The following is a 6,974-nucleotide window of genomic DNA, read 5'->3' as shown; positions in this document are numbered from 1 at the left end:
TTTACTTATCGTATTTCTTAAACAATTCCGTCCATCAATTATGCTAACAAAGGACTTAAGCGGCATTTGTCACATTTATTCGCAACTAAACTGACATAAATCACGCTGCCAACATAACTGAATGACATGAATCTGATTTGGACATATAGTTTAGAAATTTCACGCAAGTGTGATTAGACGTGCCTATTTCTAATTGAGTCACCTTTACTTTACTTTATGAGGCCAAAAATTTAAACTTTAAAGAAAGAAATAATGAAACTGAAACTGAATGCAACTTGTATATATATCATCAAAATTGTTTACAATTGCATCAAAAACAGAACTTAAAACATATTCAGACTCCCACATTTTTCTAATTATCCTAAACAGATATTACACCCATACAAGCAACATGTTGGTGAAACTTCTTGGGTGGCAATCCTTTAGTAAGAGGATCTGCAATCATGGAGTCTGTACCTATGTGTTTTATACATAATTCATTATTTTGCACTCTCTCTTTTACAACCAAAAACTTAATGTCAATGTACTTCGACTTTGACGAACTTCGGTTGTTGGTTGCGTATAACACTACTGAATTGTTGTCACATAATAATTTGAGTGGTTTCTGAATAGAATCCACAATTTTCAGACTTGTGACGAAGTTCTTCAGCCATACGCCATGATTAGATGCTTCAAAACATGCAACAAATTCAGCTGCCATAGTGGAGGAGGCTACCAATGACTGTTTAGCGCTCTTCCATGACACAGCACCACCTGCCATCATAAAGATGTATCCTGATGTTGACTTCATGCTATTGACACATCCTCCAAAATCAGAATCGGTGTATCCAATGACCTCGAGCTGTTCCGATCTCCGATACGTGAGCATATAGTCCCTTGTTCTCTTTAGGTATCTCAACACTCGCTTGGCTGCCTTCCAGTGTTCCATACCTGGGTTACTCAAATATCTCCCTAGCATTCCAGTAATGAACGCAATATCCGGACGCGTGCATACTTGTGCATACATGATGCTACCCACGGCTGAGGCATAGGGAATATCTTTCATGAGGTTTTTATCTAAGTCAGTTTGGGGACATTGTTTCAGACTAAACTTATCTCCTTTTGATATAGGGGTATCTCCTGGTTTGCTGTTTTGCATGCCAAATCTTGTTAGAATCTTATCGATATAGTTCCTCTGGGATAACCTCAAAATACCTTGAGATCTATCTCTAAGTATTTCAATCCCTAAAACAAATGATGCATCACCAAGATCTTTCATTTCAAAGTTCTTAAATAAAAAATTCTTAGTTTGATGCAACATGTCCTTATCGTTACTGGCAAGCAATATGTCATCTACATATAAAACCAAGAAAATAAATTTACTCCCACGGAACTTAAGGTATATACATTCATCTACTATGTTAGACTCAAAACCAAATGAGCTAATAACTTGGTGAAACTTATAATACCATTGTCGAGATGCTTGTTTTAGCCCATAGATAGATTTCTTAAGTCTACAAACCATAGACCCTGCATCACCTGATACAAAGTTTTCTGGCTGCTTCATATAGATCGTTTCATCAATGTCACCATTGAGAAACGCCGTCTTTACATCCATCTGATGAAGTTCTAAATCATAATGTGCTACAAGCGCCAATATAATCCTTAAAGAGTCTTTCGATGAAACTAGAGAGAAAGTCTCTTTATAATCAATGCCTTCTTTCTGTGTGAAACCTTTCGCAACAAGACGTGCCTTGTATTTTTCAACATTGCCTTTAGAATCCCACTTAGTCTTAAATATCCATTTGCAACCAACGGGTTTCTTGTCTTTAGGCAACGGAACGATATCCCAAACGTCATTGTCATACATAGATTTCATCTCTTCATTCATGGCATTAATCCACATTTGAGAGTTAGAGCTTTCCACAGCTTGTTTGATATTAACAGGATCATTTTCAAACATGCCAATGTCAAACTCATGTTCTTGAAGATATGCATAATCCTTTGATTGTGTAGATCTTTTCTCTCTAGTAGATCTCCTAATTGGCACAGGCTCTAGATTTTCTTGAGGTTCATTTACAACTTGATCTTCAACAGGAGGAAGAACATCATTACCAACTTCTGACTCTCCCACAGGCCCTAGGCCATCAACATTTGTCATGTCAATGTGAGGGTTTGGGTTGGGTTCAGGTCCATTTGTGTTCTCTATTCCATGTTGAGTTTCTAACTGAGTTGTTTGGGATGATGAAGTTTGCACATTGTCAAAAGATGTATTTCTAAACGCAATCGGAATTTGAACAAAACTAGGACTTTGGTCCATAGTCTCATTCGCATTCGTCTCTTCTTCTTCAAAAATACTATCTTTTGTCATATCTCCCCCCACAAACTCATTATCCTCAAAAAAATTTGCACTTCCTGACTCGAAAACTGTATGTTCTGTTGGATTATAGAATTTGAACCCCCTAGATCGTTCAGAATAGCCTATAAAGTAACAACTAACGGTTCTTTCGTCCAATTTCTTTTTGCTTGGCTTATAAGGCCTAGCTTCACATGGACATCCCCAAACTCTCAAATGATTCAAGCTAGGCTTGCGCCCAACCCATAACTCGTAAGGGGTCTTGTTAGCTGCTTTAGTAGGCACTCTATTAAGTATGTATGCTGCAGTCTTTAAGGCTTCTCCCCACAAATTCTCAGGTAGAGTTGTACGAGCAATCATACTTCTCACCATGTCTTTAAGGGTGCGATTTCGTCGCTCAGCAACACCATTCATTGCAGGCGAACCTGACAACGTATACTGAGGCACAATTCCGCATTCCTCTAAGTATTTTGCAAAGGGACCTTGACGCTGTTCTCCTGATCCATCATAACGACCGTAGTATTCACCACCACGATCAGAACGAATGGACTTTATACGTTTGTTAAGTTGTAACTCAACTTCCGTTTTGAACTTTATGAACACGTCTAATGCTTCCGCCTTTTCTTTTATTAAGTAAATATGACCATATCTTGAATATTCATCTATGAATGTGATAAAGTAACGGTCACCATTTCTTGTAGCCTTTGGAAAAGGACCACAGATATCCGTATGAATCAATTCTAAGACATCATTACACCTTTTTGCATCATACTTACGTTTATTAGTTTGTTTTCCCTTTATACAATTTACACAATCACTTAAGTTTGTAAAATCTAAAGGTTGGAGAATTTCATTAGACACAAGACGTTCTATCCTTTTCATAGAGATATGTCCTAATCGCTTGTGCCATAATGTTGCAGATTTCTCGCAAGTTAATTTACGTTTTCTATTATCTATATGCAGTGCCTCTGAATGTGAAGTGTCTATATCTAGAAAATAAAGATTATCATAAGAAGACAGGATACCAGAAGCAAGAAGCTTAGAATCTTGACACAAACTGAAATTTCCATTACCAAATGAACATACATAACCATTTTTGTCCAAATAAGATATAGAAATTAGGTTCCTTCTGAAAGATGGAACCACTAAAGCATCAAAACTTAAATAAAATCCTGTCTTACATAATAATCTAAATTTTCCTATGCTTTCCACTTCTACTTTATTGCCATTTCCTACGTAAACGTAGCGCTCTGCCTCACTTGGCTTGCGATGGCTTAGGCAACCCTGCATCGACATACTGATGTTAGTCGTTGCACCTGAATCTATCCACCAAGTATATCTAGATACAGAACTTAAATTAACTTCAGAACAAACCAAAGCAAGAGACATACCTTTCTTTGCCAACCATGCATGATAGTTGTTGCAGAATTTCTTTGTATGTCCTGGCGCTTTGCAGAAAAAACAGTTCCTTTCTCCTGCTTTCGCAGAAGTATCTTCCTTCTTGCTTTTCTGCGCGGCATTGTTTGCAGCTACCTTGGTAGGTCCCTTTTCCTTGGCAGTAAACTTGCGCTTCTTGCCTTTACCCTTAGGATTAGATGTTACTACATGAGCACTTTCTCCCTTAGTCATTTTCTGTCTCTCTTCCTCCTGCACCAACCGAGCCTCAAACTCAGGTAATGTCCACGTCTCTTTTTGACAATTATAAGTCATCTTGAATTGACTAAAGTTAGACGGGAGAGACAGAAAAATGAACTCAATGAGAACCTCATCAGAGATGTCATAATTATGCCCTTTCAAGGCACGTTGAAGTCTTGTCATCTCAATAACATGCTCTCTAACCCCTTCTTTTCCCTTGTATTTTATTGTTGCCAACTTCACAAAGAGTGTACTAACATCAGTCTTTTTACTCTTTGTGAATTTTTCTTCAAGGGCCTTAAGGTAAGCAACAACGCCTGTCTCTGTATCAGGTATGATGCCTCGAAAGGTCTCATGGATCGTTTGCTTCATCACCATTATGCACATGCGATCTGAATGCTCCCATCTAGCAATATCAGCCTTCTCTTGAGGAGTTACCTCACTCTCTTTATTAGGCTTGGGGCAATCAAATCTCAGTGCTGTGTCCAATTGCATGATCCCTAAGACTAATTTCAGCTTTTCCTCCCACTGTTTGAAATTGTTCCCCATGAGGGGCTTAATCTGACTTAGACTTAACATTATGTTTGGATCTGAAAAATTCAAGAACAAGGAAATAATTTAGATACGATGCGTCACGATTTAATCATAATTCTAAAATCTATCTAAAGGCATGTGTAAAACTATTTGCTCCATTAAAACTTTAGCCAAAACACCATTCAGTAATGAAACACCTTTGGGTGCAATCATTACCTTCAGGCTACCCTTATGCACCAAACAACTTAGCAGGCGCCAACCCTCCTTTGGGAAAGCTAACACCCACGTCCATTGCCAGCACGTTACTTCAACTTGTCATGAGTCATCCTTGCAATCGTCTTACAGAGAGCGGTTCGTTTGCGAACATCAATGCTTGACTCATGCGAAAACAACACATGTATACCAAACACCGTCTTTAGTTAGATTCCAAAATTATGTCTAAAACCTAATCTAGGACGTACCTATAGAATCCACTCGTCCTATATAGAATACAGTATCTCATAACTCTTTTAAATTTAATATGTCAACTATATTCATCAAAATAATTATTAGGTTTTAGTAAAACTTTAGCAGTTTCTACAATGATTACCTTTTAGAAATGCTTCAGTAATTTATTTAGAGAATACTAAATAATTTATTTAGAGAATACTAAATAATTTTGTGGTTGCCAATATTGTACATAGCAGAAGAAGAGAAGAATTAAAGAGAGGAAAAATTGTTAACTGAGATCCATAAATATTAAAACAACAGTGTTAATGCAAATGAAGACTGTCATGACCAGGGTTCTGCATATGACAAGCACTTTGAAAATGGCCCTCTCCAGAAAGCCAGATCCCAAAGATAAATCAACGCCACAACTCAGCTAGATTTATTATATAACATTGTCAACCAACACGCTGAAAATGCTCAGAATTAAACATACCATTTTGTTGTTTTGGACAGCATTGCACACAAACCCACCAGAGCAGACAACAATAAAAAAGATTTTGAAAATGGGAAATAACTTAGTTAGAATACTTCATAATTATAATTTATATCATTTTGTTGTTACAGAGCCACCATAACCTTCTTGAAACATGGTAATTTTGAAATAAAAGTACAATTTTGTTGTGTTGCACAACACTGCATTCAAAACCACCATCACCCACTTCCCCAACAACGAAATACAGCGTTTGAGCACGGGCAGTGAGAATTCACATTATTAAAAATAACAAATTTGTTGTATTAGTGATTTTAAATTTATTGGGACTACAATAGAACCACATACAATATACCAAAAAACAGTTAATCGAAGATGAATATTCCAAAAAATAATCAGAACCTTCAGGATTCACACAAATTTCTGTGACAATAAAAGGCAGTGGAAGATCCACTCCACACAGAGCTACCAATAATGCCATTGTAATAGAGATAACATGTGGCTTTAGCATGAGACGTCCTCACAACAGTAAGCAAAGAAAAAAAACCATATCATTTTGAGGAAGTATGGGCATTGAATGATTAATTCATAGATAGTGAAAAAAATATCAGTCCCACACTGAGTCTCACCAAATCTCTACAAGGTGGAGTAAAAATTGCGCAGTGAATAAAACCCTTACCTCAATTTACATTATGCTAATTACTCTGACGTGGCATTTACAAATAAATAGTTGAGGCATATTTTAATGGCATTGGAGGATGTCTAAATTCCACCGTGAATGTTAGTCCCTTGCAACTGCCATCCTCACTACATACAGGCCACTTTTAAGAGAAATCTCAGTCTGTATTTTTAATTTGACCTATGTCACATATGTTGGATATAACATAAGAGACATGATTCAGTCCACCTTATGTGTTATGGTATATCCTTCTTCAATTCACGCCTGGTAAATTTTTATATGTCATTCTGATGTATGACATCAGAAATAGTTTCTTCCTGAGCTAAACTCAACTAAGAAACCATTGATAAGTCGTATAATCTAAAAATTAATGGCTGCAAAATAAACTTTGAAATCCGTACTAATATCGATTTGTATTTATGATTTCCAGAAGTTTGCATTCCTCTCAGAAGCGAGTTATTTCAGGCTGCTGTCTAAGACCGTTAACTCCTTTTTATTTCAGAGGAAACAAATCGTCTTACCTCCTTTTTATTTCAGAGGAAACAAACAAATAGACTATATCATGATGGTCAAGTACAAATATTAGATTTCACAGAAAACAGAGGGACCAACATATATCTTACATGAAGTTACAGTTGGCCCTGATCTTTGGCAGCTCAAAAAAAAAAAACTCAAAACGAAATTTAAAAAACAGTTAATCTTCAAAAATCAGTTAATCTTCAAAAAAAAAAACAAGCACGGATTCTTACATAAGGGTGCTCTGATACCAAGTGAAAGATTTACTTTGTGGGTTTTCCTAATTACTTTAAACCCCTTAACCAAGATCTACTCCTTTGTAAGAAATCAAAATCAATGCACAGCGGAACTTACTT

The sequence above is a fragment of the Pinus tabuliformis genome, chromosome 1_1 (genome assembly GCF_031772625.1).
Source record: "Pinus tabuliformis cultivar Carrire ecotype Pingquan chromosome 1_1, CPIR1, whole genome shotgun sequence".
NCBI lineage: Eukaryota > Viridiplantae > Streptophyta > Pinopsida > Pinales > Pinaceae > Pinus > Pinus tabuliformis.
This window is presented reverse-complemented; position numbering follows the sequence as displayed.